Source organism: Struthio camelus, chromosome 4 (assembly GCF_040807025.1).
Source record: "Struthio camelus isolate bStrCam1 chromosome 4, bStrCam1.hap1, whole genome shotgun sequence".
NCBI lineage: Eukaryota > Metazoa > Chordata > Aves > Struthioniformes > Struthionidae > Struthio > Struthio camelus.
In genome coordinates this window covers 53,987,262-54,000,923 of record NC_090945.1, presented here as the reverse complement: position 1 = coordinate 54,000,923, position 13,662 = coordinate 53,987,262, and positions in this window count along the sequence as shown.

Below are 13,662 nucleotides of genomic sequence, written 5' to 3'. Positions count from 1 at the left end.
AAAATGCATAGTAAAAACTTGACTGAAATGGTACTTCTTATTCAGAATTCACACCGTATGGAAGCTTTTTTTTTTTTTTTAATAAGGTGGTAATGCAAAATGGAATTCTTTGAATGTTTATGCAGAGCAGCCAAAACTGCTGTGATTCTTGCCATGTTATTGACAAGCAGCCATTGTGACAAGTGGCTGGAATCAGTTCTGGCTGACTTGTGCCTCTTGACATCCTTTTGATTTAGGAATTGAGTGTCTTGGCGCTTTATCTACTGTAGTGTTAAGGAGATAAGCTGACACTATGAAAGTACAGTCAGTGAAGTCTTACTAACATTCTAGGAAAAGGCGATACAGATTAAGTCATAAACTTTTAGTTACTTGACAAGCAACTCAGTTTTCTGAGAAACAGCTAATTAAGCAATGGTCATAGGAACCTCAGTGTTCAGCCTGAAAGGGTGCTGTGATTTAATTCATACATGCTCTTCCAAAAGGCTCAGGAAATGTCTTTTCTCTAACTCCTGAAAGTTTCTTACTCTGTGTAGAATTAGGGACGTGTCCTTGATCACTGTCAATTATTGCATAGGTTATGCATGGAAAGATGTTATTTGACGCTACCTGTTCCCAGGGTGGAGTGTCCAGGGTATTGTTGCAACATACCTGCCGTGACCTGTGGTCTGCTAGCTGTGACCAGCTATCATGCTTGAAAGGTCCACATCTGAGTGGAAAGGATGTAACGTTTAGGGAAAAAAATGAGTGAGACAAAATGTTTCATTACCTACAGATACGGTGATATATAACTGACTGCTCTGAGGTTAATGTTTAACTAACTTAATGGTTATAGTCAACATAGGATATTCGATAAAGCGTAGGGCCACACTGTATTTTTGCTGCATGCCACAGCACGAACCACTGAACTGAATGAGTTGTTACTTGCCAGCTTACACCTGTAACACTGATCTATGTCTATACCAGTTTCAAGAGAACCATTCACATTGGCTATTCCATGGGCTTGGTGTCCATATAGAGCAGACCTCTCTATGGCTATGCTTGTCAGTCATCTGCCTCATGCACATTATATGTCACTATGTTATTTAAGGGCACTGCTCCAGGGTCTCATCCTTTCTACTCCTTCCCTTTAACCAGGGATCATGCTGCTTGCTACTGCTGTTTTGCAAGTCAGGCTATGGCAACTGGCCTGGCCATGCCATAGGGAACCCCAACACATGTCCAGATACGGTCATCTTGTAGAAACTACTGCTAGGCACAGCTGGAAGAACCTGCTGAGGAACTACTCCAGAAAGACCAAAAGGTTGGGTCCTGGATTGGTCTTTGGTTGGAGTCTGGTCCAATCTCTGCAGGGTCGAAAAGAGATTTGGGTTTTATAAAGCCAGTAGCGCGTAATGGAACTACATCCTTCTAGTATCTGAGTTGACTAGCAGGGGGGACAGAAGTGTAGATAAGGAGATTCACATCTGAAGGCCTCTGTTGCTATCTATTGTCTGTCCTTCAGCACCAATATACTCCCTCCTCAGCATCTTTCTCTGTGGAAAAGAGAGTGAGCATCAGTTTGCGGAGTGTCGCTGCTGCCCAGTCTTGCCTGTTGCTGGCCAGCCAGTTTCCACCCTAGCATGGTTGTTGTCTCTGTGGTCATCACGGACAGTTCCTACCACCATGTGGTGGCCATTGACAGTTTCCCCAAGAATGTTTCATCCATTGTCAAAATTCACAATGCGATGTTCACATTCTCACTCATGTTCTCCCCACTTCATTCATCCCTTTATAGGCTGCCTCCCCCTCAGTGATCACAATATGATGCCATGAATAGCATTGTTTCCACGAGCAGTTGGGCTTGTGATGACATGTGTACTGAAATTTCGGATTTTTCAGAGAGAAAGAAGCTGGCGTCCTGTTCCCTTCTGAGCACATCAGCATTCAATAAGCTGTAATTTCCGTGCAGCATAGGCCTCCCTGCTACAGCAGTGGTATTCAGGCAACCAATGAGCTTAAGAACATCTTCCTGTAGAGCTGAAAGGGAGCACTTCTTCCACGGCTTTACTTCCTGCTGGTGGACTCTGAAGGATAGACTAGGCGCTGATATTTCACTCTCAGCAAAATCACAGTTGCCTGCTGCACCTTATCTACTGCTGCTTTTTGCCATTGGACATTCCTTCCCAAGGGGCTGCCCACAGTTGAATCTTCATGAAGGAGGAGTTTTAAGCAGAGTAAATCTCTTTATACCCTCTAGAGTGTAAGGACTGCAGAACTTAGACACAAAATTAAACTTTATTATGCTTGACTATTGCATAGCAATACCCTGGCCAATATGACCAGCAAGCAGTGTCAGGAATGTAATGCTGTATTAAATATTAGTGTACTCAGTAGAATGAAAAGAGGGCAGAAATGAAAACACACCAGCCAAGTAAATGAAACAAAGGCCTCTGTGTCTAACGAAGAGCAAAAGGAAAACAGGAACCCTCTTCTCAAAAGGATTTAACTAAGTGCCACATCCCTTGTGGCTTCCAAACAGCTGTCCTGCTCTCCGTTTGGGCTGTGGAGTGCATGCTCGGGCCTTGCCTGCTCCCCTGCTGGCAAGCAGTTAGGAGCCTGTAGCGAAGATGTCTCTACACTCTGAGGGCCTGGAAGAGCTGGTGACTGCCACAAAAGGAAGGCTAATATGAGGCCTGCAGGCTAGGAAACAAGCTGATGTGCCTTTTCACCTGTAGGGTCAGGAAGCTCTTGTCTTCCCTCTGCAACAGCCTTATCTGTTGCATTACTTCTGTCTCTTTGGGTTCTTTGTGGCTTTACATCATGAATTTACTCTATACTTCTTTCAAATTTTCGTCCCACCAGTGCACGTACTGATATTGACCGTCCATTGCTTCAAGGAAGAAGGTCTACTTCCATAGAGCCTGCTCCTCCTTCCATTCCAGATCCTTCCTTCTACAAATCTAGCAGGATGCTCTCTGGGATACGCTGATTCTCTCATGCCAGTCAGCAGCTGAACAGCAGTCATGTAGCAGCTAGAAGCTGCACGAAGTGTTCAGCCTCTTTTCTCCAACTGGTCTGCTAATTGTACAGGCATTCTAGCAATATTTGAGTGACCCAGCTTTGGACTGGGGAGGTTATCAGTGTGATTGAATGATTGGCAGATGTTTCCCTTGCTTGTAGGAGTGTGGGGAAACATACTCCTTCCTCAAGTCCCTGGTGTGATCAGGAAATACTAGTGAAAACTCTCAGAGCTGAAAAGAGGACGGGTTTTGCAAATGCTCTTTCACCATATTATTACTCAATAAGTGTAACAGATGAAATTCCTTCCAGTTGTAATTGTTAGGGGATTTTTGTTAATATAAAGATGATTTTTGTAATCTTATGGTGCAATGTCCTTTTTATATCTGTATCATGTGACCTACTCCCTGTTGGGATGGTTGCAGAGGGAAGCACATGAGCAGGAAGCACATACATGCCCGTAAGAACCATTTTTCCTTGGAAGCTACACATGCAGTAGCAATTACCAACATGACTATGCACTTCATTAATAACTGGCACAGAGCAAAGCTTTAACATGGTTTGCTCTTACACGGAAGTGCTCTGGAAGGCATGGGAAACTACTGTGAAAGATCCTGTTCTCCTGTGTCAACAAGATGTATACAGAAGAGGTAGTTCTGGAAGCTGCTTGAGATATTCATGCCTTGCCCAGCAAAGGGCACCTATTTCTTTCCCTTTTTGCTTTTCCTGATGTTGCAAGGACAGTGGCCAGGGAGAGGTTAATGACTCAGCTGCTGAAATAGCCTCTGAAGGCTGAAGACATCCTGGATGGGCCACAGTTGTCGCCACAGAGCCTCCCATAAGGACCAGCTCCCAAACCTTCTGGCACGGTTAGTGTCTTCCCTACTATAGATATGGTACCACAGCTTGCTGTGCTGTGAACATGTTGGACAAGCTGCCCCAGGACACCTGCTATGGTTCCTGACCTGCCTTTGTCTTCTTAAATGTGAATCAGCATCCCCTGATGAACCTGTCATGCCCCAAAAGTAGAAAGCTATTTGGCTCTCTCCTGTTCCCACAATCGTCAGCTTTTTCCTAACACAACTGAATGACTATGTTTTTTTCTAGTCCCCAAGTCACTCTTCTGTGTCTCATAGGCATCTTCTTTCTTGCTGAGGGTGAATAGCCAAATGATAAGGGCCTAATACTGAACTGAACCGGCTGCTTTCTGGCAAGCAGGACTCAGGCTTTTACAGTATACTCCCCAATGGCTCTCAGGAGGAATGAGGGTATCTCAGGGGTTTCCTGAGAACTGAATGCTCTGGGAAAATGTTGAGATTTTTTTCAAGCAGGGAGAGAATAGCACTTGGCAACATACATTTTCGCACTGTCAAGGAGTGCTCCACCACAGAAATTTCCTCCCAGCAGTCTCACAGTAAGTCTAGGGTGGATCTAGTTTCCCCATAGATACCTCTAACTAAGGCATCTACACTTGACAGGCGGATCAGGAAGAGAGAGTAAAAAAGACACCTTGCCAAATTAATGGGATAGAAGTACCTTTGGTGGGCTAGTGCTTAGGGAATGAGATGTCTGTATTTTTGTTTCACATAGGTTACACTTCAGAAATGTCTATCTATCGGCAGTGTTTATTGCATACTGTCGCAAGGAAAATAAATCTCAGAACAATTTCTCTAAAATTCTCTGAATATACAAGTATAGCTCCTATATTATAATCTCTATGGCATATGAGCTTAGAATCTCTATATTTAAATGAAGTATTTGAAATCTTAACCTTTTTTTTGTATTTTACAAGTGTTTGCAGAATCATGCAAGAAAATATTGGTATTCAAGATAACTTTGTCTCTCTTAGATATTTTGGCTTTTGCTATTTTCTTTTCTTGGCAAAGTATGTAGTTTTTGTTGGACAAGTCCTTTGCTGGTATGTTTCCCAAAGGCCTTTGCAGTTTAGCTCATTTAGTTCTTTCTTATTTCAGTGATTTTTTGAACTATCGCCCTTAATTTTGTATTCATGGAAAAGTCTACTTGTTTTGTTTGGTTGGGTTTTTTTTTTTTTTGTCTTCTTGGGATAATGCAGAAATGGATAAAAAAAGGTGAACCACATGAGAGAAACACAAAGACAATAAGAAATATTCCTAGTACAGGAAATGTATAAATCTCATAAAGTTAAGAAAGTATACAATTAGAACAGAAGCTCCACATATCTCACAGATGGTTAAACATTTATTCGAAATTGAACTTCAAAGATTCCCAAAGGTGTTTCTTCAGAAGTGAGCATTTTTTAACCGTGCTAATATAAAATTTGTCAAATTTTAAAAGATAAGGAAGTTCTCCATTTGTTCACCTCGGTCTTAACTGAGTTGATTAACAGTGCAGATACGCACCTTTTGGAAAGACCTACGGGTTTTGCTAGATTGTCACTTATTAACACTTGAGTAATTTTTTTTACTGTACAGAATAATATGTCATTGTGACTTTATCTTAATGTGATCATCAAAAGCTAAGTTTTGATAAGTGATAGGATAAGGTAAGTGGAAGATATGATCAGCAGATGCGTAGCTCAAACATGAAATACAGTCTTCTCTTCTACTATCTGAATCTCTTTCCAGGTTTGATATTGGCCAGTATGTTTCCCAGCTAAAATAATCAAACAAAGACCTTGAGGGCTTATTTAAACAGAAATATGTGATGTAGATTTAGCTCAGCAGGAACCCAAGTTCTGTGTAATTTAGAAACTTGTGTAATTTTCCAGTTGTTAAATCACATGTGATTCTCCCTATAGAGCGACCTTGGTTAGATTTTATTATCACAGTAACTGTAGTTATAAAACATATAATAAACTCTATGCCCTATCTTTTGTATAAAATAAAATATTAGTAATTTATAGTGGCTTTCATCATCCTCTCATTTTTTTCCAGCATTCAGTAACTTAATAATTCATTCACGGATTATATTCAACATGTGATCCAGTATATTATTGTTAACATGAGAAAGTAAATTATAGAGTAGAAGACTGGGTCATTTCAGAGCTTTGAGAAGTTCATTTGCAGGTGCCTAACTCTGCACTGTTTTATGCTCTGTTGATATACATCAAAGGCTTTAGGAGTTCTGTCTATAATCTGAACATATTAACGGATACTCAGGTTGTGCTGTCAGACTCTTCTTCTGCTAGATTCTTTCTGGAGCCTGGTACACAATGTGATTTTTCCCTCGAGAATTTATAGCTGTCATATCACTCAGATGATGGAGATGCAGTACTCAGAGATAGCCCATCTGTGTATCAAGAAAAACATAAAAATACATTTTGTATCTCCATTTTGTGAAAAGCATTATCTATTCCTTTGAATGCTATGAAGCTTTTTTTCTTTCTTTCTTTCTTTTTTTTTTTTTAATTTGCACTTAATGAGGTGATTTGAGGCACAGAATTTTTGTGTGTCTGCTCTTACTGGCAGTTATAGGTGGTTACTTTTTCTGTGTGTATCTTTTTCTATTTGTACAACTTGAGGCATTCCTAGCTTTTAAAAAGAGAAAATTGTTAAAATGGGTTTCAGATATGTTCTGTAGCTGCCACCCTTTCTTCTCTTGACTGTAACTTCTGATATGGAACTGAACAGCAGCAAGTCTAAGACCTCCTTTTAAAACCATGTCACTAAAATTAGTGTTATTGGTAGGGTGCAAATGAGAACAGAATGAGGGCTCCTACTCAGCAGAAGAATTCTTAAAAAAAGCATAAGAGTATTGTTAGGAGGGAGTATAGCAAACTGTCTTCCAAGTGGTATTTAAAAAAAGAAAAAGAAAAGAAAGATGTTAACTGGTGCTAAGAATAGAAAATATGTTTCTGTTACTGTTGCTGGATGATACATCATATAAGGCAGCTGCAAGTCTTCATTTATCTGAACAGTCCCACATCCTCCTTCACCCCGGGCTACTCTTTTGCCTTTAATGGAAGGTAGTATCTCTTGAACAAGATTCTAATTCTGCAATACACTGAACTCACTCAGATTCACGTGACTTTAAATGGGAGGGTTGAAGTGGGTCACCACTTTCCACGGACTCCACAGAACCTTTCAAGATTGAATCCTGAATAAAAGACAGTTTTTCTCCTCTTTGAGTAAGTTTGCTGCCAGTACATATATTCCATGGATGAAAATTTCTGAGTGGGTTGCTTCACTATTACAGTATACATAATCTTTGACAATTGTATCTTTTTACTAGCAGTTTTTACTTAATACCTTTTATAGCAAATGCTCAGAGCCTGAACCTCATCTTTCTCCAGCTCTGAGTCAGAACAACTGTAACCTTCCCTTTGTATCCTCATGACTGAGGGGTGCTTGACAGTCAAAACTCTTCTGCTTTCTGTCATCACTCTACATCAACAAGGAAAAGGAGGAGAGGGGGATTTTTTTCCCCTTAGTCCCTGACTTGCACGCAACCCAACTTGAGGCCCAGGACTTCAGCGGCCAAGTCAGGAAGCCTGGCTTCACAAGTGCTAAGTGCAGGGTGGAGGCATCCATTCAGGGCACCCAAAATAAGCTCTGGCTCAGGCTCTGGGAGAGTCAAGAGAGGAAGATTAGCTGACTAAATTAGATGTCTATAGTTTTGCAGTGTGAATGTCCTGTGCATCGTCCCCTGTAGCTTAGAGGAGGAATAACAACATCCATCCATCTCTCTGTGTAACACTGCTAAGTCATGCTTGTATGAAAGCATTCTCACAACAAGCTAGGCAAGGGTCGACATCGAGTTCAGTGGGAAGCTACTCTTGCAAGCCGGAGTGACAGTGACAGTGTGAGCCGCTTTTGGATGACCTTCACCACTTTCAGATTTCCGAGAGAGAAGCCGGCTCCCACATTGCACTGCCAGATCCACCCCCACCCCCATGTGTGCGCATCAGTCCCTGCGGACAAGAAAACCGACACAGCTTGTAGAGGCTAACTATTAATGTGTGGTAACACTTCTGGCTTCTATACCGGGCATGGGAAAGTCCGCCCTGAATAGGCTGATGTGTTGGAAGCATGCCTAGCAATACAGAATGTCTTAAACTTTTGTCAACTGTTTTATTTTATTCTATTTTTTATCATTCTTGATTTTTTGGCAAATTTCTATGTACTCTAATGGTAGATTTTTCCCACAAAACTGGCGAGTAAAAAAAAAATTGAGAGGGAACTGTACCTAGTCTAATTTTCAAAGATGGTCTGTTTTCCTCACCCCAAGACAGTGAATATGACTTAATAATGATCTGTTTCAAAAAAAGTGCTAACCTGGTTCTATATTAAATAGTCTGTTTTCTTATAGTAATAAAATTTATGGTGTGTCGGTGGATGGGTGGGGGGTGTGTGTGGATGTGTGGATGTGTGTTTGTAATAGAGAGAGAGTTCAGGGTAGAGATCTGAAAGATAATTTGGTCCTCAGAAGTTCTGGATGCTGGGAAGAGGAAATGAAAGCCTCACCTGAGCAACAAGCTGTGATGTGAGCTCAGCTTCTGCTGGAGACCAGAGAATCTCCACAGAAGACATGCTATAAATGTCCCCAAAGCATGAAAAGCCACACTCTATAGTCACAGAATTTCTTATAGAAATACAAAGGCAGTCTCTCAGCTACTGTGAACTTGAAGGCTTAGAGCAAATTTACACCCAGAAAGTTGGCTGCTACCCAGGCGACACAACACAAGAAAGCCCTGATCTCGTGACTTGGGTGAACAGCTGGTGCTCAGCAAGGAAATTTTGCCAAATTCCTGGATGCAAATGTTTTCCTATTCTGACATAATACCTCCTTTTCATCGACACAGAATGGTCAAATTCATATTTATGCGTTAGATATTACAAGTTACAAATGGTTTGGCATTGGGTAGGTTTCTGAGTACCGTTGTCTGTTAAAATTATACATTAAGTGGCTGCTGAGTGGAGCAGTGACAGAGTAAGTATTGGAATTCACCCATTCAGTACACTTTTGAACCTGGGACAGTGCAATATTAAGTTTGATGCTATTTGGCAAGAAATTACTTGATGAAGTTTCTGCACTTATTAAGAAGCACTTTGGATAACAGGGCCACAAGAATGGCCCTTCTAGGAGTGAATCTGTTGAAATCCTGGCACTGTTTTCAATGACAGCAAGATTACTGAAGCATCACACTGACATGGCTAAGGTTAGAAGTGTACAGTTTGAACCAGAATTAGTCTTTGTGCTTTGAGATGACCACAACAAGATCCCAGCTTATGATTTTTTTTTATTTGGCTCTCGATGACACTCTCTTGCACAATAGCACCTCTTGAGGCCATTTCAGTAGGTTAATATAGGTTAAAAGCTTTTGAGGGTATGTTGGCTTTTTTCTTAAACACTACTGAGTGCTACTCAATCCTGGGGACATTTGTCTGGGCCAAATGGGGGACATCAGGCTTCTGCATTTGACTCCCATTGGCAATCATAGTTCCACTAGCCGAGTCAGATGCTGTCTTCATTTTGCGCTTTTATTTGTCGTCATCCCCGCCACCACCACCACTCCTGGCCTCTTGTATGCTTCCTGCGCATGGGCTCTTTTTCTTACAACTGATTTCTAAGAGTAACAGTTCCCATAAGACAAGAGATTTTTCAGATTCTGTGGTGTCTGAGGTGCACCTTTTCCCACAGCTATGATCCTAGAGGATTCAGGATTTACAATTGAACTCTTCTGTGGCACTTAACAGATAAAACAGAGAAACACAGACTTAAGGGTTCCGAAACTCTTTACCTCAATAGCATTGAGAAACGCTAGATATAGAGAACATCATCATATGCATTTGCTGCCTCTCCTTCCTGCCCACGATGGAGCATTATTTGGACTGCAGTAACATTCCTGTATGGCGTCCAGGAATGCTCCTCCCGGATATGGTCACTTTTCTGAACTAAATCATATACTTTCCCTTTCTTTCTCTCTCTACTGCAGCTTGTTTCCCTTTCCCTTGAGTGATGCCAGAGTTAAATCTTAATGTCTCTATTATTTCTTTATCACTTGCTTTATCAGTCCAGCTTTCTGTAATGTTTTCCTGCCAAATTTCTGAAGTTCTGTGGTACTAAAGGTTCTGTATTAACACTTTGAACTCTTCCTTTCTTTATTTCATAATAGACCAAAAGTTTCTCCTGCTAAACAATCTTGTCTGAGTCTAATTTCTGTAGAAGATAATAATCCCCTTGTCTTAAGGTCCTCCTGCTTGAATAAAACAAATACAATTTTAATCGCTCATATTTTTTCATATTTTCATGAGGCAGTGGTTTATAACATGAGAATTTTTCTGCAAATCTGAAATTACATGTACAATTATTAAATCAACTTCTGTAAAACCGTGGTTCAGACATGAAAAAAAGCAGTGCAATCCTGGTTTGGTTGTTTGAATTCTCTGTAAAAATAGGTAAGTATTAGTTCCTATAAAATGTCTTGGTGACCTCTCATATGAAATGGCCTACAGCTTTGTTTATCCATGTTCAAGAGAAATGAACTAACCTTGGAATGATTGCAAGAGAAGGCTACTAGCCTCATCAGGGATATGAGGAACTTACCGCTTTGGAAAAGACTAGAACCTCTTGGCTTACTAAATCCGGCAAATGAAGATGGAGAGGGGGCATGATTACTCCCTGCAAGCATGCTTGAGGATAAAAGGAAGGGAGAAAGTTAGTCACACTACAGGATAATATTGGCATTCAAAGAAAAGGTATAAACTGGCTGTGGATTCATTTAAGGTCGAAACAGGAATATCTCCAAATACCAGAGCACTGACGTTCTGAAATACCCCTCCAGAGGGATAACTCAGAGCATTTCTGCTCTTTTTTCCAGCAATCCCAAAAGCTGTTCAGATCAATCTTCCCCCCGCCCCCTTTTTTTATTTCCTTCTTTCTTTTTTCTTTTTTGGCATTACGTAGCCTGAAGTATCTACATGGAGCACAGTTCCTCGGTTTTGCAAAAGTTGCATACATTCAGGATTTCTTAGGAAAAAAGTAAGTCATAAATTTACAGGGGGAGGGTTGTGCTTCTCTTGCCTGTAAATCCAGAGACATTTACTGGTAGTACTGCAATAACTGCCTGACTACGAAATGTAACCTAGCCGTTGCCATTATCTTCAGCTGTAGAAATCTGCTATTTTTAAGCAGTCTGTGTAGTGTAAAGCTTTGGACTAAAAGTCCTTCAACACCAGGATTAATAGGTTGTGCTCTATATAGTTCTGACAATGAACATTGATGAATCGAATGAGTCTGCAAAGAGTTGCTTTTAGACCAGATACAGCCAGTGTTCAAGTCACTTGCAAGGGTGCTAAGTATGGTGTCTTAAATAGCATTTAGTGCTGAGCTGCTAATCCCAATAGTTATTATGTGGTTCAAATTAGTTCAATTCAGCTCTGTGTTGCATGTCTTACCTTTTGAAGTAGTGCTAACACAATTCCTTTTTCCTGCACTCTTTCTATTGAGAAATAAATCCAATCCATATGTGCTCATTCTTATGAAAAGCATACATTAAAAAAAAAATTCTACTTGCCACTAAATCCTCATGCTTAGGCCTAATGCTTCCTAGGCAATGTTGCAAACATAGACAGTGCTTTCCAAAACTACTGCAATAATTAAAAATATATTCACCCTTTCAGAGAGACAAAGGACTGAAGGAGACCTTCTAGATCATCATGTTTAGTCTTTGGCTGTCGTGAACTACCCCATTATATGATCTTCTTCATAAACTTTGCCACCTCCATTTTAAAAACAGTTACTTTATTCACCACCCCACATCCCACTCCTAAGAAGAATTAGAAACTGACTCATAAGTCCCGGCCAAAATATATTCATGGGCCGCCTGTGCCAACATTTCCTTGTGCCAATCTAAATAGCTCCTCTCTTATCCTGAAATTTGCCCTTTGGTATATATGCTGCAATCATCTCTCCCATCAACCTTCAATTTGTCAGGATAGAAAGTCTCTTTTGGGACTATTTATTGTAGAACAGTGTACATACCTACACTAACCCACTTTTGCTGAGAGCAATCTTCCTCTGACAGTCAGCAGCTCTGGGCAGTCTCTTTGATGAGCTTTCTCTTTGCAGTTTCCGTATTTTTAGTATGCTTACTGTACTAGGTACTGTGTATGAGACAGTGCAGCAGCATTTTAACAAGTGTGAAGATCGACCAACGAATAATAAATTATAATGCAAACATATATATGCACAAATGAATAATGCAAATCTACATAGATTTTTGTATCTGTGTGTAAGTAAAGTCCACCAACCCATTAGAAGGACTAAAATAGTGATTTCATTACTATGTGAAGGATCCATGTAATATATTGCAAATTAATATGTATCCTAAGATAAGCAAAATTACTTTGGAAGACGAAAAAATCGGTGTTGAGAAAGTTAACAATCTCTTTGACAGTGATGCTATAGAAGCTTTTCCAAGTTCATCTTTAAAGCCAAGTTTCAGTGTTTTCTGTCCTCTACAGTGTTTCTTCCTCCTACATAAACGGTCATGATCATGAATCAGCTCTAAGGGACACATTCTTCCTCTAGGTTTCTACAGAGGTCCTTACAAATGTGAAAACACGTCATTAGAGAATGTGCATCTGTTTGTTTGTACTGCGGATAGATAGGAAATGTTCCAAATTAAGCCTTTCCCTCTGCTATTTGAATCCCTGGAATTTGAATTACCTTTAACATTAGTACAATAGGAGTGATAAAACAAACCTTGTAACACTATCTGAATCACGTCCTCTACCTTTTCAATCCTTGCAACTCTAAACTGTACCAAATGAGCTTCTTCCACTGTCAATCGCAGTTTACATCCATCAAATACTGTACTGAGATAAATACGCTTATTTGGTTAAAATAAGCACTCCAAGTTCTCCCGAGAGTCTCAGGTCTCGTATTTGTTTCACAGGCCAGTAGAAACTTAGGAGTTCAGTAAAATAATCAAACTTAAGACAAGAAGACACAGCTCCTCTAGTTTCTCAGCAGTCCCTCATATTGTTTAGTTAATTTGCCCAGTATTCATTAAAGGTAGATTTCCCTCAGTTTAAACGGTGACCTTACATCCCCTCAGCCTGAAGATAGTAATAATAGTTACACAGGTGGATGGTTGAAGGAGAACCAATATAAGTATTGCTACCATGAGAAAAAAAGAAATCTTCCTTCACTTGTGAGTTAGTTTAGATTACCACATTTTAGGTACCTAAAGAAGAAAAGTGTGATAGTGTATGAATCATATAAGAAAATCAATAGCATTGTGAAAGAGGCAGTGCATACAAGTCCACCATATGAATAATACCCTAGATTTATTATCACCTTTCCTCTGATCTGTTCAAAGGATTTTGCAGCTCACATTTTCAATGATCATATCATCTCTTACTGATGAATAGTAATCACAGCAGTGGAACTATTCGGCCTTTTTGTTGGTGCCTAGGAACATCCTGCTCAGAACAGGAAGCGAACAAGAAGGTCAAATGTGAAATCCAGTGACAATTGTAAAAAGATTTCTAGGTGATATTTTTTGAGTGAAGAAACAACTTTAAAAGAGTGAATGTTACAAAATACGTAGAGAACTTATGTGCAACATCCAGACCATATTTTCCTCCCTTACCACTTAAAAATATATCGTTGTCTTATCATGAAGTAGTTGCAAATCTGTTGTTCTTTTCTTCAGTGTTAGAAAGCTCCAGAGTACCT